The sequence below is a fragment of the Scylla paramamosain genome, chromosome 48 (genome assembly GCF_035594125.1).
Source record: "Scylla paramamosain isolate STU-SP2022 chromosome 48, ASM3559412v1, whole genome shotgun sequence".
NCBI classification, from domain to species: Eukaryota; Metazoa; Arthropoda; class Malacostraca; order Decapoda; family Portunidae; genus Scylla; species Scylla paramamosain.
In genome coordinates, this window is record NC_087198.1 from 5340482 (window position 1) to 5365799 (window position 25318).

The 25318-nt window shown below is 40.9% G+C and overlaps 2 long non-coding RNA genes across 4 annotated transcripts in view; one reads left to right on the forward strand and one right to left on the reverse strand.

Annotated features, from left to right (window-relative positions):
* The window catches only part of LOC135095181 (uncharacterized), a 26375-nt gene extending 16549 nt beyond the window's left edge, over positions 1-9826 (forward strand). The window contains exons 4-5 of the long non-coding RNA XR_010264103.1: positions 4487-4626; positions 9690-9826. This is a non-coding gene — a long non-coding RNA (uncharacterized LOC135095181). The remainder of the gene's footprint in view (positions 1-4486; positions 4627-9689) is intronic.
* Positions 9583-21223, reverse strand: LOC135095180 (uncharacterized). Of its 3 annotated transcripts, XR_010264101.1 has the most exons (6): positions 21079-21198; positions 20435-20525; positions 13322-15546; positions 12708-12873; positions 10566-10654; positions 9583-10092 (listed from the first exon to the last, which is right to left on the reverse strand). It is a non-coding gene; the product is annotated as an uncharacterized LOC135095180 (long non-coding RNA). The 3 variants fall into 3 exon arrangements; XR_010264102.1 differs by lacking the exon at positions 20435-20525 and having other exon boundaries at positions 21079-21223; XR_010264100.1 differs by lacking the exon at positions 21079-21198 and having other exon boundaries at positions 20435-20990.
* Positions 21224-25318: the final 4095 nt, after the last annotated feature.

Consider the following 25318-nt stretch of genomic DNA (forward strand, 5'->3'; position numbering starts at 1 on the left):
ACGTTTCGACTCCGGAGAAAGTAGAACAACTTCAGCTTGATCTCCATAAGCTGGGAGAGTTGTCAGACAAATGGCAGATGCCATTTAATGCAGCCAAGTGCAAGGTCATGCACATTGGGTACCGCAACCCCCAATATGAGTACGTTCTTAAGGGAAAGGCTCTGAAGAGCACTGACTCGGAGAAAGACTTGGGTGTAGTTATTACCAATGACCTCAAGTTCTCGAAGCAGTGTATAGCTGTAGAGAAGAAGGCTCAGAAACTTTTGTGCTACATAAAGAGACAGTTTGGATATTGTAAAAAAAAAAAAAATAGTACTATCACTGTACAACTCTCTCGTCCGTCCACACTTGGAGTACGTAGTTCAGTTTTGGAGTCCTTCTTACCGTAAAAACATCACAAGACTGGAGAGAGTACAGGCCAGGGCGACCAAACTGATTCCTGAGCTTAGACACATGTGTTATACAGAGTGCCTGAAGGAGTTGAACCTCTTCTCACTGGAGAACAGAAGGCTTCGTGGTCAGCTCATAGAGGTATTTAAGATACTTCGAGGTTTTGACAACGTGGACTACAGGTGCTTGTTCCAGCTGAGTGAGGGGCGCACTCGTAACAATGGCTACAAACTTGAACTGAAGCGTTACAACAGAGATCTTTGTGGGAACTTCTTTTCCTACAAAATCTGCAGTCGTTTGAATGCGCTTCCCTCAGATGTCGTCAATAGTAACTCTGTAGAGCAGTTCAAGACAAGACTCGACGAGGTGCTGCCTACGTAGACTCGATGTCGCCTGGACATGTGTTTCTAACTTAGCTTGAGTCTCTTTCAGTACTCCCCTGTATGGGTCATAACGCCTTCCGGAGTACTTCTCTTCCTTGTAACTCCTTGTAACTTGTAACACACACTCTCTCTCTCTCTCTCTCTCTCTCTCTCTCTCTCTCTCTCTCTCTCTCTCTCTCTCTCTCTCTCTCTCTCTCTCTCTCTCTCTCTCTCTCTCTCTCTCTCTCTCTCTCTCTCTCTCTCTCTCTCAAGTGCGTGTAAGAAAGAGGACAAAACAGAGGAAGCGATTGAAGGAAAAAGTAAGAATTACTTCTCTTTCATACCAGAGAGGCTGTGAAGGAGAAGGGAAAGGGGAGGGAAGGAGGGAAGAGGAGAAGAGAAAGGGGAGGGAAGGAGGGAAGGAGGGAGGGATTGAGGGAAGGAAAGTAGGAAGGGAGTAAGACTGACACGCTGGCTTCTTTTTACGCTCCTTTCTGAAAGCCAACGATGTATAATCTCCTCCTCCTCCTCCTCCTCCTCCTTCTCTTTGTTTGCTTCTTCATCTCCCTGATGCTTGTTTTGTTGTTGTTTTTGTTGTATTTCCTTTTCGCTTCCTGCTCCTCCTCCTCCTCCTATGTGAAAACAAAAAGGGTTTTAACATCAACGATTGGTCCACTAATAACAGAAAATGGCACAAAAATAGAAAACGAAACAGACATGGCGAACACCCTGAACGAGTATTTTCAACAGTCTTCACGACTGAGGATGTTCAGGGCAGTCTGCCGACCCCTTCGACTCAGTCAAGAGGCACCACGCTGCCGGACTTCACCATCACAGAAAGTGAAATCCTCTGAGTCACGAAGAGCATGAACGTAAACAAAACAGCCGGGCCAGACAAGATATCACCCAGGCTTCTTAAAGAAGAAAGAAATGAGCTCGTGAAACGCTTACAATTTTATTCAATAAAACTTTACTAGCGGGTAAAGTTCCCCACGAATGGAAACTAGCAAATGTCACGCCAGTCTTAAAAAAAATAAAGTAAAATAAATAAATTTCTCCCAGCCATTTACAGGCCGATCAGTCTCACTTCAGTAGTGTGCAAGCTAATGGAAACAATAATCAGAGATAGAATTCGTTAAATATTTAAAAGAAAACAAAATCATAAATGATTCGCAACACGGTTTCAGAACCAAGCGTTCCTGCTTAATGAACTTACTATTTAACTCGCATGACGAGACAAAAGCTGTTGATATTATCTACCTTGATTTCCAGAAAGCTTTCGACACTGTTCTCCTTAAGAGACTCACCAGTGAAGTAAAAGCTCACGGCATTGCCGGAAACACCCTGAAATGGCTGAGAGACTGGCTCTCTGACAGAAAACAGCGTGTTGTGATAAATGGAAAAGAGTCAGAGTGGCAAAAGGTAAACAGCGGTGTTCCTCAAGGCTCTGTATTAGGACCAGTACTCTTTATAATGTACATTAATGATATTCATGAAGGGATAAATTGCAAAATAAGTAAATTTGCAGACAACACCAAGATAACAAGTAGAATAACGTCTGTGTCACAATGGCAGGAACTCCAGTGTGACCTAAATAGACTAACAAGCTTGGCAGAAAATGGCGGATGAGATTCAATATAGAAAAGTGTACAATACATATCTCGCCTGAACAATGTTCAGGCGAGATATGTAATGAATAACATGCCACTGTCAAGCACCGATAAAGAAACTTCGCAGGTAATATTCATTGAGGAACACATCCTACACCACCCAATCCCTCTCTGTCAATATATAACACCCACATTTTACTGTGACTGCATTACAACTGTGTGGCTCTACTTACTGGTACTGCGACAGGCGGCTTGCCCATCCTGACCCTCTCTGGTCTGACAGCTGTGTCTAGCTTGTCCCTCTCTCTGTTTCTGTCTATTCCCGTCTCCTACACCTTGTAATATACGCGTGATGTTAGAGCGACCTTTTGCCCCAACAAGGCTTCCGTTGCTATAACATTTATTTTCCACTACTTCGATCATTCGAGGCATTTTCCTGTAACTTTCAATAAGAATCATTTTCGAGTAAATATATTTATTTTCTCATACTTTGGTCATATGGTTCAATTTCATATACTTTCCGCAAGATCCATTTTCAAGTAACTATATTAATTTTATCTTCCCCGTACTTCGATCACACAGTTTATTTTTCCTTAACTTTCAGTAAGATTCATTCTCGAGTTACTTTGGTAATCGCATCTTCTAATCAGGAACAAGGAGGCGGCGGTTCCTGTGGTGTGCCGGCTGTCCGTGTTGTCCATGTCACCTGTTTCCGGTGACCTCTGCTTCCCTCGTATACTAATTCAGTGATGGCCACCTGAGTACCTCTTCTTGTAATGTTGTGCTAATCTCCGGCTCTGTTAGTGTTGTGATGACTCACCGCATCTTGTTGTTCTCCACGGTGGTCACGTCTCGTCTCTTATCTGTCAGGATGGTGATAGCTTCTTGATACCTGCTGTCGTTTTTATCATCTTCTTCCCTCATTTATTCTTTCTACTTCTCGTTTCCCTTTTTCATTTCTTCACTTTTGTTTCATTCTTGTTTCTTGTTACATGTTTCATTTCTTGTTGTTTGCTGGGTTACAACAACGTCCCTATTCTTCCTCCACGCCCCTCTCCTTCCTTCACTGCCTCCACTTCCCCTGGCTCTCCTTCCTTCACTGCTCCTCTTTCACCGTCCTTCTTCCCTCACTTGCCTTTCTTCCATCATTATTCCTCCTTCCCTTCCCTGCCCTTCCTTCCTTCCCTGCCCTGCCCTGCTCATCCATTCCCCTGTCCCCTTCCTTCACTACCCTCCAGCCTCCCCCATGCTCACCACTCTCGGATGTTGTTTATCTAGTCTCTCTCTCTCTCTCTCTCCTGCTCTCTCTCTCTCTCTCTCTCTCTCTCTCTCTCTCCTCTCTCTCTCTCTCTCTCTCTCTCTCTCTCTCTCTCTCTCTCTTGTCTATTCAAGTGTTGTCTGTTTTTTTTTTTTTTTGGTTTAACTCTCTCATTACGTATGGCATCGTTTTCCTTCCTCTTTCTTTCTTCCTTCCTTTTTGTATTTATCTGATTTCCTTTCTTCGTTTTCTACCTTTCCATTGTTTCATTTTTTTTTTATCCTTCCTGCCTTCCTTTCTTTCATTTGATTTCTCTCCTTTTCTTTTCCGTTTCTTCCTTTCCCTCTCCTTTAGTTCACACCTTCCTTTCTTCTTTTTTTTTTCTCCGTTTTACTTTTATTTATTTATTTATTTTATTTTATTAATTAATTTATTTTTTTTGGTGGGGGAGGCTTTGCTTTTATTTATTCCTTTCTTTTCTCCTACGTTCCTTCCTTCCCTCCTTTCTGCCTTCCTCCCTCCCTCTCACTTTCCCTCCCTCTCTCACCGTGCCTGCATCCTTGCATTTTCCAGCCTACATCCACTTTACAAGATTGCTCAGTGTACTTTATCACAGACAGCCTCGGAAGAACCAAAATGCATGTTAGATATGTTTGTTCTTCATTTGTATTTCTTTGTGAGTGATCTAAACTCCGTGCTCTTATCTATTACTGTTTGTTCATGTGTGAGTGATTTCAACCTCCGGTCCTTATCTTTTACTTCTTGTTTTTTCCTTTGTATCCCTCCGAGTGGCCATGTCTATTGGTGTTCGTTCTTACTTGGTGTTCCTGCAGGAGTGACCTATCCCTCGCCTCTCTCTTCCTCAGCTGTGACACAAGGAGCAGCTTTCTCAGCGACGGGGAGCGGTGGACGGCGGATAAATACTTCGGCTCCCGCGCCTTCTTCTGCATCATGTCCGACCCTCTGACCCTGGTGGTGGGCGACGTGCGTCAGAGGAGTTGAAAATGTATGGGACTCGCTGCTGTGCCCTGCGTGTAGCTGTGAGGTGAAGTGCAGACGGCTGCATTGTCTCAGCCTCGGAGGTGCCACTTGTTCAAATTACGAATGGTTTAATGTTATTTTTTGCAGGCTGTGGAATATTGCAGTATCTTATAACAAGACAAATGATATAAATAAGCATGTAATTTACCGATAAGCATTACACGACACCATTATTGCGGTGATAAAATGTACTCCTGTAAAATGCTACGTGGCATCATCTCTCAGCTGTTTTCAAGGTCGCAAGGGCAGGCTACCCCACCCGCCCTCCTCCCTCGCTTTGATGATGCCGCGTAGCATTTTACAGAAGTACTTTTAATCATAAGAACATAAGAACATAAGAAATAAGGGAAGCTGCAAGAAGCGACCAGGCTTACACGTGGCAGTCCCTGTATGAAACACTCCTACCTATTTCCACCTATCATCCCCATCCATAAACTTGTCTAATCTTCTCTTAAAGCTCTCTAGTGTCCTAGCACTAACTACATGATTACTGAGTCCGTTCCACTCATCTACCACTCTATTCGAGTACCAATTTTTTCCTATCTCCTTCCTAAACCTAAATTTTTCAAGCTTGAACCCGTTATTTCTTGTTCTACCCTGGTTGCTGATCCTAAGAATTTTGCTTACATCTCCCTTGTTATAACCCTTATACCACTTAAAGACCTCTATCAGGTCCCCTCTTAACCTACGTCTCTCTAGAGAATGTAAATTTAACCGCTTCAAACCTCGCTTCGTAAGGAATACTCCTCATACCCTGTATCCTTTTAGTCATTCTCCTCTGTACTGATTCTAATAGACCTATATCTTTCCTGTAATTTGGGGACCAGAACTGCACAGCGTAGTCTAGATGAGGTCTGAATCACCGCAATAATGTTGTCCTGTAACGCTTATCGGTAAATTACATGCTTTGTAATCCCATTTGTCTTGTTATAAGATAATGTAATATTAAACCATTCGTAATATGACTAAGTGGCACCTCCGAGGCTGCGACAATACAACCGTGTGTCCGTCATTTCACAGAGCACACCCACGAGTCCCGTACATTTTCAAATCCTCTGACGGGTAAACAAAGCCTTAAAATGCATATGTGCATAGAACATTTTCTACTTAGAATTAAACGTTCTTTCACCTCTTTCAGTATTTGCAGAAACTCGCGTTACACCCTGTATAGGAAATTAGAGACGTCGCAGTGAGCGTTTTGATACCAGATAGCGCCAGAATTTTTAATTCTCGCCGGAAAATAAATATTTTTGGGGGCAAGGTTTTACAAGCTTACAAAGGTGTATCGTTGCACAGTAATGCGTCTGAATTTTAAGTCAATTAATTTCGTGATAACTGACAGCACATGACATTGTTTGAGCCTCTATTCATAATTTCAGATGATATTCTTAAAAAGAGCCTATAAGTGTATCAAGGCATGCAATCTGTAATTTTCTACTGACCTCAATGGAAGTATACTAATATATACTTGCATTTTCATATACTAAACAACAGGCAAATCCATTTAATGTAAAGAAAATATAATTTTGTATCAGAGACTTTATTTTTGCGGTACGATCACTATCCTCGGGTACTTGGGCAGCGAGCAAACCAAAACACAGGACCACGCTTACTCGACTACCCTGCACAATGGATACATCACCGCCACAATCATGGACTACAGCGGAATTAAGAAAATTCCCGAAAGAACGAGCTATACCCTATTCTGGATATAGTAAAGCAAAGTAAAGGCCTTTGTATCGGCAGAACTGAGAGGCTATTGTTTACACTTTACACTCCTTCCTAACGGCGTGCGGCGCTTTTTTTAACTGAAGAATCATGATCAAGATAAGTACGTCGTACGTCCGCCAGCGGTGCTGTTCTTTTTTTTATTTCACTGATTACTTTCATATACAGGACGTGTCAGTGATATCTGATATTTTTCAACATTCCCAGATAAAATGCACAAGCCGAAATCAACATCCTTTTATTTTTACTGTTCATACTTACTTAAAAAAAAAATCATTACCTATTCTTAGTTTTATCTTATAATTCAATTAACAAAGCCTTATCATACACCAGTAAGTATGAATATTAATATTAAGGGTTATGTTTTTAATTTTAGATACACTTGTGCAGCAATTCATGCTGTACTTTTCCTGCACATCGATTTCAAATTTAGCTAAGACACCCCTTTGCCCCAGGAAATCGCAGACAATTAAAAATGCTGACGCTGATAGGTATCTACCAGCCTCACTGCCACGTCTCTAATTGCAAGGTGGCGAACAAGTTGTCTCAGTATATCAACCACGGGAACAATAGACACCTGTAACCGCTTCACTCAGGGCGTTCAATCTGTTCCGGTGTGGTTTTGAATTATCAATTACCACTGGACACTGTTCATTAGTTTCTTACCTTTATATAATAGGTAAAGTCACTCTTGGTGAGTTTCTGTGGTTTTCAGGTGAATGTCAAAGGTGAACGTATAAAAATAGGTATATTTAGATATATGTACAGAGTTCTGGAGAAGGGTGTGGCGCGTACGGGACAACGGATGTCCTCTGCGTGGTACAGCGTTACACCCTGGCAAGAGACTGCCGGAGCCGGCACAAGGGACGCTTAGCGCCTTCCAAAAAGTGCTGACATTAGACATAGGGGCGGGTTGACCGCACTCACAGTACATGAATATATTCATAATTATTACTCTCTAATTACATAAATAAGGCAAGGGAAAAGCTACTTATAGCTAAGAGTAATACATGCCAAAATACATTAGGGAGAGATTAACTATGGAGAATACTTAGATACTGTAATGTAGGTGCTACCGATTACTTATCCATGGCAATAAAAGGAGTATGGAAAGTTCCATGGTGTGTGTGTGTGTGTGTGTGTGACGTAGGGTGGTGTGATCATATCCGCCCCACCCTTATGCGCCAACACCCACTATCTACACTTATCCATATATGTATACATACACTTATATTGCTAATCAGGCAAGGCATTATAAATACAATACATATTATCATTAATTATGTGACACCGTTACAAATCTCTTATGCTTTCGGATCCAATACCTTACATTCTTCAGTTAAAAAACTCATTACCTTACACACACACACACACACACCACACACACACACACACACACACACACACCTTTCCTCAAACTCATTCATATTTCACCTTTTTTTTTCCCCACAATGCATTTTTAATCTTTCCTGTTTATTAATTAAGCTCCTTTGCGCACCTTATGAATTAATTCGAGCGTTTCATTAAGTTACAGGAGAGAAGCAAGTGATACTTCTTAATGGTTCGGTTTCATTTGGAAGGGAAGGAATAGGAGGTAGAAAAGGGTTATTGTGATAGATAAGGTAAAAAGAAAGGGTTATTTATATATATATATATATATATATATATATATATATATGAATATATATATATATAGTATATATATAATATATATATATATATATATATTTATATATATATATATATATATATATAGTATATATATATATTTTATTAAAAGCGTTAACTTATCTATGAAAAGAGTGTTTGTGTGTGTGTGTGTAATAATAATGTTTCTTTCTCTCTCTCTCTCAACGAAAGATAAGAGCGAGAGAAAACAGAAAAACAAAACTGTTGTAAGGAGAGAGAGAGAGAGAGAGAGAGAGAGAGAGAGAGAGAGAGAGAGAGAGGAGAGAGAGAGAGAGAGAGAGAGAGAGAGAGAGAGAGAGAGGAGAGAGAGAGCGTAAACCACCAACACAAAATTAAATTCCTGAGCAGATCTCTCTCTCTCTCACTCTCTCTCTCTCGTCTCTCTCTCTCTCTCTCTCTCATAATCCATCCCTGCTATACGTAATCACAATGTAATGCCCTATTGTTTGGTTTATTTTCCTAAGTGTTCCCCTCCTCACCCCATTTTTTCTCTTCCCTCATTTTTTTCCTTTTGATTTTATTCGTATTTTTTTCCTTTATTTTTCTCATTTTTCTCTTGATTCGCCATTTTTTTTTTCTTATTCTTTTCTTATTCTCCCGGTATCCATTTATTTTTCATTTTTTTTTCTTTTTCCTCTTTCTCCCAATCCTCTCGGTGTGTCTGCTGCTGGCTCGTGATTGGCTGGATTGGGATTGCTTGGTGTATGTGGATTGGTGTGGACGGCTATTATTATTTGCTTGTATTTTGTTTATTTACTTTTTGTGTTTTTTTATTGTTTGTGTAAGAGAGAGAGAGAGAGAGAGAGAGAGAGAGAGAGAGAGAGAGAGAGAGAGAGAGAGAGAGAATTTAGGAAGACCACAAATTTCTCTCTCTCTCTCTTTCACTCAATGTTAAAGCTTCATTATCTTTCTTCACCCGTAGTGTTAAAAAATATACGACTATGTTGGTTTGTGTGTTAGCGTTCAGATTAATTTGCTTGATTTAGTCTTCATTTATTTATTTATTTATTTATTTATTTTGTGTTGGTGTATATATATATTTTTTTCAGTGTTAATTGATGAGATTATTTCTTTATAGTGTGTTTTATTTAGTTAGTTTTTGTTGTAAGTTAATTCAAAGTTGAGCATTTTGACTCACCTTTGACTCACCACACTCAAGTTGTGTCCTGTATTTTTGTGTAAGCCTCATATTTTTTTAGTCAAGCATCTAATATATATTCTTCACTTGTACACACACATTGAGCCTCACTACACTCACGCAGGCTGGAAGAAAATTTGGCTTGTCGATTTCGGTTCCATTCCTTGTTGTAGACACTACAAGATTCTAACATTTGTGTGTGTGTGTGTGAAGGAGACAATTGTTTGGTGAGGGGCTGTGGAGAGTCACTGTGGGTTTGTAAACATACTGTGGGGGACATACTGTGGAGAGAGAGAGAGAAGAGCGAGAGAGAGAGAGAGAGGAGAGAGAGAGAGAGAGAGAGGAGAGACGAGCAGAGAGGAGAGAGAGAGAGAGAGAGAGAGAGAGAGAGAGAGAGAGAGAGAGAGAGAGAGAGAGTGTTATTCACTGTTCCTCATCGCAGGAGAAGTATTGTTCATAGTTGTTCATTGCAGGTGAGGGAAGACACAGTATGTTGAGGGAAGGTAGCTGCAGGAGTGAACAGCTGCACCAGTGACAGCAGCAACAGAGCCCCACGACTGCTGCTGCTCCTCTCTTCCCAGCACAGCAGCACACAGGACACCTATCCATCATCTTTAAATCCCAGACACTCGTGCCTTGGTAATCTCACTGCAGCAAACCCTACATTGCTCAGGTCAACTTCCAGCTAGAGTCATAATATCTGGAGTTATTTTTCAAGATAAAGAAGGTTCAAAATATCCCCCCAAAAAAGTTATTTTTAGAGTTGAAAATCCACTCGAATTTTCTGCCTGAAGCTCTCGTTTAAAAATAACTCCAACTGTGTCCTTCAAGTGAACGGGTCTTCAGTTTGTAGTGAGGCTTCCAAGCCGCCCAGACCTGTGAAGGCGAGCAGTCCATCAGATGATGAGAGGTAGACAACATGAGCAACATAATAATGAGAGAAAGTCACAATAATAGAGATAAATGAAGGCACTCAAGTATTGATGATAAAACAAGACAGAATAATGAGAAAAGTAAAATAATGAGAGACAAATAAGGCCAGTCTACAAATAATAGTGAATTTACTGTAGGAAGGGTCTGCTGTACTACTTAATGACCATTCAAGTCTACTTGTTAAAGATATGTTTACATTTTGAATTGTCATTTTCTTGTACTATGATACATTTTTAACTATTTTTGTTACACCTGCCTTATAATTAACATTGAGTCTCACTAATACAACTTGAATATTACTCAGCCGGCAGTCTTTGCCATGGTGGAGTGTGACACTCTAAATCAGTACTGACATTTTATCATTTACATTTTATTACTTTGATTACTCAACAAAATACTGCATTGTTTTTCGTAACCTGCTGACTGGTGAAGGGACAGTGTGTGCTCCTGAACACTTGGTTCTTGCCACGTGCCACAGCACTCTGACAGCTTCCAGTGGTCCTGTCTGAGATAATGCACCACACAACATTAGGAATAGGAATAATTATTTCACTAAAACTTTAATAATATTATTATCTGCAATAAAAACTTGGAATGAGTTATGCACTTTGTGAATTTAGGAATCTGGAACAATGATTGCAGTTATTTAACTACCTGCACTAAAGAGTTTGTATTAGTTATGGCGGTGTTGACAACAAGTATAAACACTCTGAGAGGCGTGACCTCCGCCGCACTGCTTCATCAGCCTTCAAGTCCCGGCAGTAAAACGGTTCGTGTGAGGAAGACTGTTTCTGGTGCTACAGGTGAAAACTATTACTAATAGTGTGTACATATCTGTGGAAACCAAAGGATGTTTTCAATCGTACCAAACGTTATAGTCATGGAGATATCTCTCTTCCTGCACACAAAACAACTACCAGCACCTAATTATTACAGCACACTCCTACACCAGCCTCGGAGACCCCATCTGGTGAGCGGACCACAATTGTCCCCGGGTCAGACTGCTCTTCTGGTAACGACCCTAAATGTCTTGATACCCCTCTCAGTTTTTCTTCATAAACTTCTGCAACATTCGCGTTCAATCTGTAGAACAGTGCCTCTCCTCTATTAAGCTTCATCATCCTTTCGTCACTGAAACTCAGATGTCTGAGGCAACTGACAGTAGCCCCTTTTCTGTTCCCTCCTACTTTCTCTATCCTCATTTTCGATCCAAAGCTGGATGCTGTGTTCATGTGCGCACTGACTTAACCTGCTTTCCACTCTCTTGAATCTTCCGAGTTTTCCACCACCAGGGTACGAAAACAGAGTCACTCTCAAACTAAATTTATCTGTGCTGTATACCTCTCAAAGTAACTCTTCTGACTATGAAAAATTCTTTGACTACTTAACTTCCAAAGTGGAGCACATTGACTCTCTTCCCTTTTGCAGAGATCTTAATTCTTGGAGACTGACTTCAATGTTCACCACCAACTTTGGCTTTCCTCTCCCTTCACTGACCATCCTGGTGAACTAGCCTTAGACTTTGCTATTCTCCACGACCTAAAGCAATTGGTGCAACACCTTACTCGTATTCCTGACCGTCTTGAAGATAGGCCCAACATTCTTGGACCTTTTCCTGGACCTCTAATCCTTCTGCTTATGCTGTCACCCTTTCTATCTCCGTTGGGGCTCCTCCGATCACAGTCTCATATCTGTATCTTGTCCTATCGCTCCAATCCCTCCTCAGGATCCCCCAAAAGGAAGGTGCCACTGGCGTTTTGCCTGTACTAGTTGGGGGAACATGGAGGTACTTTTGCTGATTTTCCTTGGAAAATGACTACTGCTTCCGTGTCAGAGACCCGTCTTTGTGTGCTGAGCGCATAACAGAGGTGATAGTGTCTGGCATGGAGGCGTACATTCCTCACTCTTTTTCTCGACCTAAACCTTCCAAAGTTAAACTTGGTTTAACATAGCTTGTTCTCGTGCTATACATGATAGAGAGGTGGCCCTCCAAAGGTGCTTAAGCCTTCTTCCATCACCGGAATCTAATGCACTTTACATTTCTGCCATGCCAAGTCTGTTCTCCAATTAGCCAAAAAAAAAACTCCTTCATTAACAGAAAGTGTCAAAACGTTTCAAGATCTAACTCTCCCTCGTGACTTCTGGCACTTACCCAAAAACATCTATAATAACTTTGCTTCTCCTTTCCCTTCTTTATTTCAACCAGATGGCACCACTGCTATCACATCTATCTCTAAAGCTGAACTCTTCGCTCAAACCTTTGCTAAAAACTCTAACCCTGGACGATTCAAAGGTTGTTCTTCCCTCTCCTCCACTAGCGTAGACATGACAAAGGTGACTGTAAGTACACAATGGACATGACACACGCAGGCAGCTGGTACAGCTTTGGCTATAAATGTTATAGCAATACTCTGCCACTTTGTTGACAAGTGACAATACAACCTCTCGTTCCTCAGACTTTTCTTTTCACGTAACAGCTTCAAACCAAATCCTGAACCAACATGAACCACCTCTGCTATCAAGTAGTCAGCACTGTGAAGGGTTGTACAGTTCCTTACCTCACTAAATAATACTTCTTTCTTATCCAATCTGTCTGTCTATGTGTCTGCTGCCACGGCTTGACCTGCTCTTCTTTCATCTGTAGCTTCCATTCTGTCTGCTGTCTCCCTGCATCCTCTTGTCCACCACACCATCGTCTCTTGTGTGTCTGCTGTCACTGTCTGTCTAGGAAAAAAAGTTTTCTTCGAAATCTTGAACAACTACAACATGAACCACCTGTGGTCTAATCTTTCTCCAGCATTTCTTCTGTCCACTGTCACTGTCTGAACCAGTCACCTAACACACCATCCTTCCTGCCACGGTCATTCCTCTCTGATGCTCTTCTCTTCCTCCCTCTCTCAGCGTGGTGGCAGCACAGGCCTCGGCACTCCCTTGCACCACGGCAGGTGTCAGTGAGGCAGGCAGGTGTTGGTTCAAGTCCTGGCAGTGTCACTTCGCTGCTGTATTGTTTTGTGCAGCGGATGATGCTACTACGTTTTTCATCACTTAGTTAGTGTAGAGTTTATTTTTCCTTGACGTTATTTGTGTTGGAAAGACATTTCCATTATATAGTGGTAGATGTTCTAGGAAATAAGGAATTAGCAATACTAATACATGCTTGAACAACACTCACCGGTGTGGAAGGCTTGTCAGGGAGTGGCTGTAGTGGCTTCACTTGAACCACGACCATGTTCTTCTCAACCCTTGGAAAGATAACAATTTATCTGAAATGGAGAGATACAAAGATAGAGAAAAATTTAAGTGAGACACTGCAAAGTGTAGCTGACAGTGTACGCGTCGTCATCAAGAAGAGGGGCTCTGCAAAGAAATAGTAAGACACTCGTGAAGGCTATCATCTTTTCTCAAGGGAAGTGTGTGTCGTGTGTCTTAACATCGTCAGGCGCGCAAACATGTTTTGCATCAAGGGTGTCGTTGTACGATCCGGATATGAATTTTTTTTTTTTTTTTATTTTCTACATTTTTTCCCCCATTTTTTATATATGTAACGTTTTGATAAATAAATAAATAGATAAATATATATATATATATATATATATATATATATATATATATATATATATATATATATATATATATATATATATATATATATATATATATATATCCCCTTCTGTAATGAGGTCTTCTGTTATGAAATTTCACGGTTTCGCCCGCTGCGAGACATGACTTTTTTTTTTTTCTTTCTGGCGTACCCGTTCTTCCTCAGTCTCCTATGAATATCTACGGTTCTTTTGCTGCGTACAACATTAGAGAGTACGTAATTTTAGGTCTAACTATATTTTTCAAATTTATATACGAAAAATAAGATAAATATTTTTCCGTAAATCTAGGAAATAGTCAATGTGTCTGCATTAGATATCTTTTGCATTAATATTTTATTTATTTCAAACAGTTAAACACTGGTTTTGATCTAAAAGTCGAAATATAACAAAAATTGTTTTCACCCGCCTTCCCCCCTCCCCCCGGGTAATTAAGGGTGAAATCATGAATTACTTTAGGCCTATGTACAAAACCAATCGTAGTAACTAAATTAATCTATATCTGTTTTTCAACATATTGTGATGTATATATCATGTGAATTTCAACTCCTTAGCTGCAATAGGTGTATTATAGTCACCCCTTAAACTTTGACATAACTTAAAATGGCGGATTTTTGCATATAAAAATGATCTCCGTTGTTATTGGTGTTACACACAGATGGGCCATTGCGGCTTATCAAGCTGTGAGAGGCGAACAAAGTCTGCTGTCGTCATTTTTGTTTGTAACTGATTTTGATTTCTGACAAATTTTTGAAAGTAAATATTTGACACTCAGTTTTTTTTTTACTTTTTCATCGAAAAAAAAATCTTACCGTACAAAAAAAAAAAAGATAGCAGACATTCTTCTTGCAACTTTCCTGATCAAAATATTTTTTAAATGAATTGGTCAGTAAATGAGGGAGGAGAGGCGAGTTGAACACAGGCAATTTAATATGGGACTAGCGATCCTTCAACCCCCTCAAGTGGATGAATAAAGGTGATTAGTTACTTTGATGTGTAGGGACTGTAATTTGTAAAGATGAGAATAAATGAGAATAAATTATTTCTATGACCTTGTGTCCAGCCAATGTTTGTAGGTTTAAGGTGAAACCACGAGGTGAGGTGACATTAGTATTGTCAAGTGTCTTTGTAAGGTACTCACACCAAAGTTTTCATTTGCTTCAATCAATCAAAATCTGGTGATTAAATAGGCACGCCTTCCTTTCACTCTGGAATGCACACCTTTATATATTGTGCTGCATTCACACTCACATATTTCAATACAAATAAATAAAATTAATAACAATCACAACAAAAAACAAAAAGTGACCAATAAAAAAATAAAATAAAACAACAAACACAGGTGTGAGGAACTCTTCTCCATTAACCTCCAAGATAACCTCAGAACTGGTCTTCAGGAAAAAAAAATAAATAAATAAAGATAAACACTATCACTCTCACGTAGAGGACAGCGTTACACCTCAAAAATAAAAATAAAAAAAATAGCAGCAGACCGAGGAGGGTTCCTATGTACAGCAAGTGACCCCTAAACAAACTAGCTAGCTAACCACAACCAAGGACCCCGGAAGTGCTTATCTGGGTTCTTGTGGCTGGATGGTGTCCGGGTAGCAGTCTGGGGCAGGTGAGGTGGATGGCTGAGTGTAGGCGACCACGTGGCTATATCTGGCGTCCTCCACGACCTTGTGGAGCTGTATGGGGTCACCTCGCCACTTCCGGGATGACCTGGGATAGTTATCTCGTCACCTACAACCCACTTCTGGTTCTTCATCACCATTGTTAGAGGTAGTTCATGGGTCACCTGCAACAGTAGTAGTAGTAGTAGTAGTAGTAGCAGTAAAAGTAGTAGTAGTACTGGTGGTAGTGCTGGTAGTAGTAGTAGTAGCAGTGGTAGTGGTAGTAGTAGTGGTGGTGGTGGTGGTGGTGGTGGCGGTGGTTGTGGTGGTGTTGGTGGTGTTGGTTGTGGTGGTGGTAGTAGTAGTGGTAGTGGTGATGGTGGTGGTAGCAGTGGTAGTGGTAGTAGTGGTGGTGGTGGCGGTGGTAGTAGTGGTGACGGTGGTAGTAGTGGTGGTGGTGGTGGTGGTGGTGGTGGTGGTGGTAGTGTCGGTGGTAGTAGTGGAGGCGGTGGTAGTAGTGGTGGTTGTGGCGGTGGTAGTAGTAGTGGTGGTGGTATTCGTGGTGGTGGTGGTAGTAGTAGTAGTAGTAGTGGTGGTGGTGGTGGTGGTGGTGGTGGTGGTGATAGTAGTAGTAGTAGTAGTAGTAGTAGTAGTAGTAGTAGTAGTGGTGGTGGTGGTGGTGGTGGTGGTGGTGGTGGTGGTGGTGGTAGTGGTGGTAGTAGATGTGTTAGTAGTAGTAGTAGTAGTAGTAGTAGTAGTAGTAGTAGTAGTAGTAGTAGTATTAGTTGTTGTTGTTGTTGTAGTAGTAGTAGTAGTAGAAGTAGTAGTAGTAGTACGAGTAGTACTAGTAGTAGTACGATTAGTAGTAGTAGTAGTACGATTAGTAGTAGTAGTACGAATATTATTATTATTATTATTATTATTAGTAGTAGTAGTAGTAGTAGTAGTAGTAGTAGATTAAACAAAATAGAAAAAAAAGAAACCGACAGACAAACCGAGAGAGAGAGAGGGAGGGAGGGGGCTATTGTAGCCCCCTCCCTCTCTCTCTCTCTCTCTCTCTCTCTCTCTCTCTCTCTCTCTCTCTCTCTCTCTCTCTCTCTCTCTCTCTCTCTCTCTCTCTCTCTCTCTCTCTCTCTCTCTCTCTCTCTCTGGGAGGTAAGAGAACACCATTTTCTTGTTGGATTGCAAGGTCACTCTAGAAGAGCGGGAAAAAGATGCAGAGGGCGCTGTCAAATCTTTAGTGTGAATGAAGGACGGACAAGTGCAGCTTGAAAAGGTAGGAGAGTGAAGAGTGTATGTGATCAGTGTGATGGGAAGGTACATGTATGCCTCCTATGTTCTGAAAGAAAGCACTCTCTCCATCAATAGCGACCTTCACACATTTGCTGCAATCATTTCTTGAGTCACTGTTTTCACTACACAAGGAATGAAGAAGCTGTTTATATGAATGTTGAAGGATAAACCCTTTTCTTTGTGCAGCTGCAAACAGGACACAGGCTTTCATTTGTTACAGGAAAAGTTCTCCTTTGTGCAAGAAATGATAGTAATGATTTCAATAAGAGTAGGTAAAAATGTTATGTTGTTTTGCAATCACAGATTTGCTTTATAATAAAAGAATATATAGATGACAGTTGTTAAGGATACTACATCTATATGTTGAGCCGTGACTGAGACAAGTTTTATTATTACCATTTAGAGTTCCACCTTTGTATTTTGACCAGTTACAATGTCACTTCACAAAAGATACTCTTTCATTTTTTTACCATTATTATATTTGCCTCATTAAAAATTATGATAATTAATAATCAACATTTGTTTAAAAGATTTGCGTTTCATTTTTGCCCATTATTTAATGGAATTCATTGTTAAAAAAAAAAAAGGGAAGAAAAGTGATAAATGTTGGGCCAGTGGTACACACGGCAACTTTGAATAGTCTGAAATGTAACGGCGGTGGTGCGTGTGGCGCCTGACGTGTTAAATATTGACTGATTTTACTTAATATAACACCATTTTTTTTTTATATAACTCTCTCCACCGTAGTCTTTCTAACGTCCAAAACCGTCACCTACCCACTCCCCTCTCACTCTCTCACTCCCTCCCAATGTCCCTAGAAGTTACAACCTTCAATTCTCTCCACCCTAATCTTTCTCCAGTTCAAATCCGTCACCTACCTACTCCCCTCTCACTCTCACTCTCACCTTGGCCTCGTACAGGTCGTCCACTTAGGGCGTAATGTTCATGAGTTGTTCTTCACAGTCCTCTCAAGTTCTCTCAGTGAGACTTTGAGTTTTGCTTCATATTCTACTTGTAACTTCCTATCAAGCTCACCTATCTCCAGGTGTTTGCGCTTCTTCGTTTCTGTCACCTACTGCTCATAAATTGCAGTGGTAGGAGTAGTAGTAGTAGTGGTAGTAGTGGTAGAGGGTGGGTGCAGCATAATTGCTAGCTCACAAAAACACAAAATTATCTCATCGTTTCATTACACTTTCTTATTCGTTTTTGTTTCAGCGGTGCATTTTTACCGCAGATTTTCTTTTCATCTGTATTTTCTTGCTTTTCTCTCACTTTCCATTTGTTTTGTTTAACTTGCTTTCTCCTTCGTCTTACTCTGGCCACCATTCTCTCTCTTTCTCTCTCTCTCTCTCTCTCTCTCTCTCTCTCTCTCTCTCTCTCTCTCTCTCTCTCTCTCTCTCTCTCTCTCTCTCTCTCTCTCTCAGTAGAGAAAGGTAAAGGGATTTTTTATTTATTTATTTTTTTGTTAATATGTCAGGGTACATGGTCTCAGTTTGGCAATGGAATGAATGGAGCAGGTTTTGATGACAACTTGATGTGAAGGAAAATTGTGTTTACTTATATATATATATATATATATATATATATATATATATATATATATATATATATATATATATATATATATATATATATATATATATATATATATATATATATATATATATATATATATATATATATATATATATATATATATATATATATATATATATATATATATATATATATATATATATATATATATATATATATATATATATATATATATATATATATATATATAAAGTAAGCACAATTTTTGTCCACGTGAAAAATAAAATAAATGATAAACGACCCATTACAAAGCCTCATTACTTAAACTCAGAAATCACAATGGACAGAAATGGTCTTTACGACGCCAGTACTTCACTCAAGTATTAAACACCAGTGATGCATCACTTTTCTCTCGCTTTCTTTTCTACACTACCAGCGTGACGCCCTCCACGCCCCTGCTACCCACGCCAACCACTTCACAAACATTAGAAAAACTGACTCAGAACACAACTGCACTCGTCTGCAGAGAGAGAGAGAGAGAGAGAGAGAGAGAGAGAGAGAGAGAGAGAGAGAGAGAGAGAGAGAGAGAGAGAGAGAGAGAGAGAGAGAGAGAGAGAGAGAGAGAGAGAGAGAGAGAGAGAGAGAGAGAGAGAGAGAGGGGGGGTGTAGGGGAAAAGAACCATATGGGAAGGGATGAGGGAGGAATGGGGGTGAAAGTAGATGAGATGGTTGAGGGTGAGTGAATATCAGAGAGACAGGAGTGAGGAAGGAGAGGAAGAGTGAATGATGGAAGCATAAGAATAAAAGGATGAATGAGGGATGAGAGAGAGACTTGAGGAAACAATGGGAGTGAGTCAGGATGAATGGTTGAGAGAGGGAGGGAAGCAGTACGTGAAGGATGAGGCTGAGAGGATAGCCGGCTAAATCCAGAGACAGAGAGTGAGAGAGAGAGAGAGAGAGAGAGAGAGAGAGAGAGAGAGAGAGAGAGAGAGAGAGAGAGAGAGAGGGGGGGTGATGAATTGAGGGCAGGGAAAGAACGGGGGAGCGAAGGGTCAGCGAGAGATGTGCGCTTGGGATAGTGAAGGTGGTGGTAACAGGCAGCCCTCACAGCCCCTGTCACCACCACCACCACCAACCACCACCTTCCATCACCAATTGTTACCTTCAAGCTGCCATCGCATACGTCCTGCCTTCATTCCTTATTACGTTACAGGTATGACACCTGAATACTACTAATGGCGCCACCACCACCACCACCACCACACCTGTCCATAAAACCAATATTTCCCTTTCATGTATTTTGTCTACGTAATGAAACGGCGGAGGGAAGCATCACGTAGACAGACAGACACAGATTGCTCTCTCCACCAGTCCTCCATCAACTGACTGACTGACTGACTGTGTGACTGAAAGACGGACAGACAGACAGATTGCTCTCTCCACCAGTCCTCCATCAACTGACTGACTGACTGACTGTGTGACTGAAAGACGGACAGACAGACAGATTGCTCTCTCCACCAGTCCTCCATCAACTGACTGACTGACTGACTGTGTGATTGAAAGACGGACAGACAGACACATATTGGTCTCTCCACCATTCCTCCATCAACTGACTCACTGACTGACTGTATGATTGAAAGACGGACAGACAGACAGACTGCTCTCTCCAGAAGTCATCCAACAACAGATTGACTGATTGATTGAAAGACGGACAGACAGACACATATTGGTCTCTCCACCATTCCTCCATCAACCGACTGACTGACTGACTGAAAAACGGACAGACAGACAGGTGGTGTACTCATATTTATCTGCTCAGCTTCTCAACTTACTTAACTGCAGCCTCAGTCATATAACTTTCATCATCAGAGTCAGGAAAGTTAAAATATTGGTTCATTTGCTGTCAATCTCTCTCTCTCTCTCTCTCTCTCTCTCTCTCTCTCTCTCTCTCTCTCTCTCTCTCTCTCTCTCTCTCTCTCTCTCTCTCTCTCTCTCGCACACACACTAACGTCACATCACACAGGTCATTGTATAGATGAAATTGTTTATACACATTTCCTAATAGAATTAGTTTTCATAATAGAAGTAAGTTTACATAAATAGAAGTAATAGTAATAGAAGTAAGTTTACATAAATAGTCCAATAATAGTAATCAAAACCACAGATTACTACCTTTCATTACGTGTGGAGCTTCAATCTCAAATAAAAACCATTATACATTGACTCAAATAAGGCAACACTCACCTGGGACACGAGGAGCAGGGGAGGACAGGCAGGGAAAAGCGGGGAGAGGGTGGCGGGCAGGCTAGGAAGGAAGCGGGGAGGGAGAGAAAGCCTAAAACAGGGAGGTGAGACAGCGAACGAGTGACTGCAATTTGCTGATTATAGGAGTACACATACACACACACACACACACACACACACACACTCTCTCTCTCTCTCTCTCTCTCTCTCTCATCCCTGATAATCGTATCACCGCCACCACCACCACTTCCACTCCGTCCGGTAAACACCTTTTTACACCACCACCACCACCACTTAGCCCGCTCCGACTACGACCAACGCCACCTACCACCTCCACCACCACCATCGTAATCCTCAACCACACCCAACAACCACAACACAGTTGCATCCGCTGCACCCACCACTGTCACACAACCACCACCATCCCCAACAACCACAACCACCTTTAACATAAGCCAGTCACGTTCACCATCACTACCAACACCCTCTACAACCATTCCAACCATACCAAACACCACCACAACCACCACCTTAATCCAGTCACGTCCGCCATAGCCACCTCCACCTCCCCCTTCCACCATCCTACTCTCCACATCTCTCTTCCACTATCCACTCCTCCCTATCCACCACCAGGCCATACTCACATCCACCTCTCCCTCCACACCGCAGTCCACCACAACATGCCCGGAAGGGACAGACGCAACACCGCTTCACCGCCGTAACACAACCGGGGACTCGTCACGTCAGCGGGCGCAGGGCGAATGGCTGAGGAGACGGCGAGGAGAGAGTATCACGTGACTTGAATACTTGGCGCTGATTGGTGAAGGCTGTGCTGAGGTAATTGTCACTAAGAACGGAGCCACTCTCGCAATACTACTTGTAATGATACAAAATAATAGAAACACGGTTATTATTACCAGTAGAAGACACTTACTAATACACTGTGAGGCAAGAAGTAACGACAAATGAAGGATGCGTGAGCTTTACGAAGAATACGAAAGAAAACGGAAAAATAGAACGCTCTGATTGGCAGACGGGAAGCAGACCACCACCACAGCTCTCGTATTTATTGAGGCTTATATAGACTTGAAATAGCGACTTGAGACTAATGAAATAACGTAATACATGTAGTGCGGGTGTTTTCATCAATGACAGACAGACTAATGCTACGAGATAAAGAAAAAAAAGATACATTAGTCACTGGGGGAATGTAGCAAGGCAGTCTTAGGTATCATGAATGCACTTGTTTTTCATGAAGCAAGGTTATGTGCCTGTATTCTGAAAGGCTTTGCTCTCTCACCAGACTATTTTCAAAGGCCACAGAAATAATTACCCTGATTTTCAAAACTGGTTCTCCCGTTGATGCTGTAGAGACCTTACCAGTCTGTAACTAGAACCACAGAAACACTCTTAAAACTCGTGTAATTTCAACTACAGCCTCTTGAAAGTAGTCAGGGTGCGGGCAGAAATGTTTCAAGATACGGTGTATCGTGAAACATTTCTTTTGGCACTTTTGTTAGAAATACAGGCAGGGAATCTGCTTCATTAATTAGGGAGCCGTCTTTACACACACACACACACACACACACTGTGTGTTACGTGTTCACTGTCAATCTATTCACTTCTACTAACAGTTTCCGAGCTCTATGCAATCAGCAGCTATTACTAAAAAGAATAAAGCAAATAAAAAACTGTAGGGGAGGAGTCACTGTACACAAATGAGCGCCTATAAAGTAGCAGATGATAAAAAGAAAAATTATCTGACAGTGAAAGGATTAAGCATTTAGGAGGCGCAGGTGCGAGGCGTTTACTATATATAACACCTCGACTTTCCCATGACTCGGTAACAAAGAGGAGCAGTCAGGCGGGTGGGCTGAAGGCGGCCACAGCCACAGCTGACCACCTCGCCGCACCCTCCGCCCCATTCCAGGTTAGACGAGTGTTGTCTGTCGCACTGTGTATCTTTTCGTGGTGACGTCACGGGCGGCGGCGCAACAAGGGGATGATTCCCCGGCAGGTATTGGCCGCTATCGAGTTTTCACGGAGCTGCAACAAAACGATAGCCAGAGCCGTGAGCTTTTCGATTTTTGCAGCCTGAAGTGAACTTGTGGCGGGATGGGAAACGTTTCACTCTAATGCACCTTTATTTTATATAATTTTTTTTTTTCCACATGCATGTTTATTCTACTGACTTGTCACACGCATGTTTACAATACTAGCCGTCACTCTTGTTACACGCCAAACTCTCCACTGAGCCGTTGCGTGGAGTGAAGACACCAACACTGGCCAGCAGCACTCTCATCACTCCTTTGGCTGCAGCCCTAATAGCAATCCTGGCCTGACCTGCCGTTCCTAGGTGTGTGTACGTGTGTTAATTAACGCCTATTTTTGACATATTACACTAACTAATCATAATTAACAATACAGATTATATAATCTAGGTTAAAATCATAATTATATCGAATATAATTACAACCGATTCATGATTTCTGAGGTGGTCCATCGATTCCCAGAAACAGCCTCGCGACCATGGGCTTGGGAGCTAATCATCTCTGTGGCCTTTAAAAATGATGGTGGTGAAAGAGAAGAGGGTTTATGAATATGGTTCTTGAAGGATGTACCGTGCTTCATTTCCCGAGGCAGGAAAGGCTGACGGGGAGCACAGGAGTGAGGGGAGAGAGGGAAAGTTCCATTGTCTGTTGGTTTATCTTGCGAGGTCTAATTTCAGCTCCTCTCAGGATCATCTTATCACTGGTGGTATTTGTGGGTGGACGCACGCAGCCTTCACATGGCCACGATAGGTAAGGCTGGCTGGCGACTGCACGGCTGCTTACAAAATTCCATGCGAGTAAATGATTCCCCTCGAATATCTCACCCATGCAAAAAAATAAAGAAAGAAATGAATGAACGAATAATTAAGTAGAATGAAATACAAATATAAAAGAAAAGTAGAGCGAAATTATTTTTGGACGACATCTTAAACGCGGAGCCTTAGTGGTGAAATTTAGCCTGGGGGAACTCATGACGTAGGTATGAATGAATGTATGTCTGAATCCTGTACTCTTAAATTAAAGGCTTCGTCATCTCATCAGGACTCTTAACCCTTCCACTGCGACACGAAGCAATTACCACCACCAAAAGTAGTGCCTTAAATCTTTATAAGCATCTACAAGAAGGGGATTAAAAAGAATAGATTTTGCAATTTGTACACAGTTTAAAGATTGCAGATGGCTGCAGAACATGTAGAAATGTCTCAGAGTGATTAGTAATTGAGGAAAGGTGTACCAGATAGCAGTTAAAGGGTTAAAGGCTTCGATCTCTCACTAAGATGGCTAGTTAGGCTCGTGTACGTATTTTCTCACTCCTTGATAAAACTATCACCAGAATGATGACAATACCATTTTAAACTCCAATAACTTCACTAGAGACTGTCAAAATAAGCAGAAATAAAACATCACAACGATTATAAATGCGAATCTAGTATGTCTGTGCAGTAAACCTGACTATCTTTAGCCTCCGCCATGAGAGAGAGAGAGAGAGAGAGAGAGAGAGAGAGAGAGAGAGAGAGAGAGAGAGAGAGAGAGAGAGAGAGAGAGAGAGAGAGAGAGAGGTTCATAATTGGTTGACTTTATATATATATATATATATATATATATATATATATATATATATATATATATATATATATATATATATATATATATATATATATATATATATATATATATATATATATATATATATATATATATATATATATATATATATATATATATATATATATTAAGGACGTGGAGTAGTTATATAATGCAAGGGAATGATCTCTAACAATTTCCAGAGGATGGTTGATAAGAATGCACCTGTGCTTCTGAAAGTATTGGTTTTCTTATTAATATAGAACATTATTAGTATTTTTTTCATTGAGTTGTACTTTACTATAACATTGATTTCTTTTACCATTGTTAATATATTTTGTAATTATTGTGTGTGTCAATTGTTTCTTATAAGATGTATATGCCTCCGGATGAAAAAAAAAAGTCAATATTATCGTCATTACTTTTGTTTTCATCATCTTACTCTTATTATTATTATCATTATTATTATTATTATTATTATTATTATTATTATTATTATTATTATTATTATTATTATTATTATTATTATTATCATTATTATTATTATAATTATTTTTATTATTATGTTTACGAGACTGTTCGTTTACAGCAGGGCCTAAGAGTGTGTGATGCGGCCTGGTATATAGTCAGATAAATTAAATATAGCCAGACTATTACTATTATTATTATCATTGCTACTACTACTACTACTACTAGTTGTAGTACTACTACTACTACTTCCAGCATTGTTTGTCGTAGCGTGTACTTCCTTCCTCATCATTAGAGACACCTACGGAACAACAGGAAGACAGCCAAGGAAGACCCGAGTGTTGAGCCAAACGCGATCAAGCGAAGGGGAAAGAAGAGCAAGACGTGTGTGTTTATTAATGCCACTTGTCAATATTCGCTGCTTCATGGTCTGCTGCCACTCTTCCCTCTCATCTCATCTCATACGGGACTCTCCAAGGATATTACCACTTTCCTGCTCCAAGATGATAATTTGACACTTGTGCTCAGTTAATCCGTATCTCTCTCTCTCTCTCTCTCTCTCTCTCTCTCTCTCTCTCTCTCTCTCTCTCTCTCTCTCTCTCTCTCTCTCTCTCTCTCTCTCTCTCTCTCTCTCTCTCTCTCTCTCTCTCTCTCTCTCTCTCTCTCTCTCTCTCACTGCGATACACTTAACCCCTAAAGAACCGGGGACGTCGATCGACGTTTTGGGCTCAAAGGACCGGGGACGTCGATCGACGTCTCTTTGTAAATAACGCCAAATTAT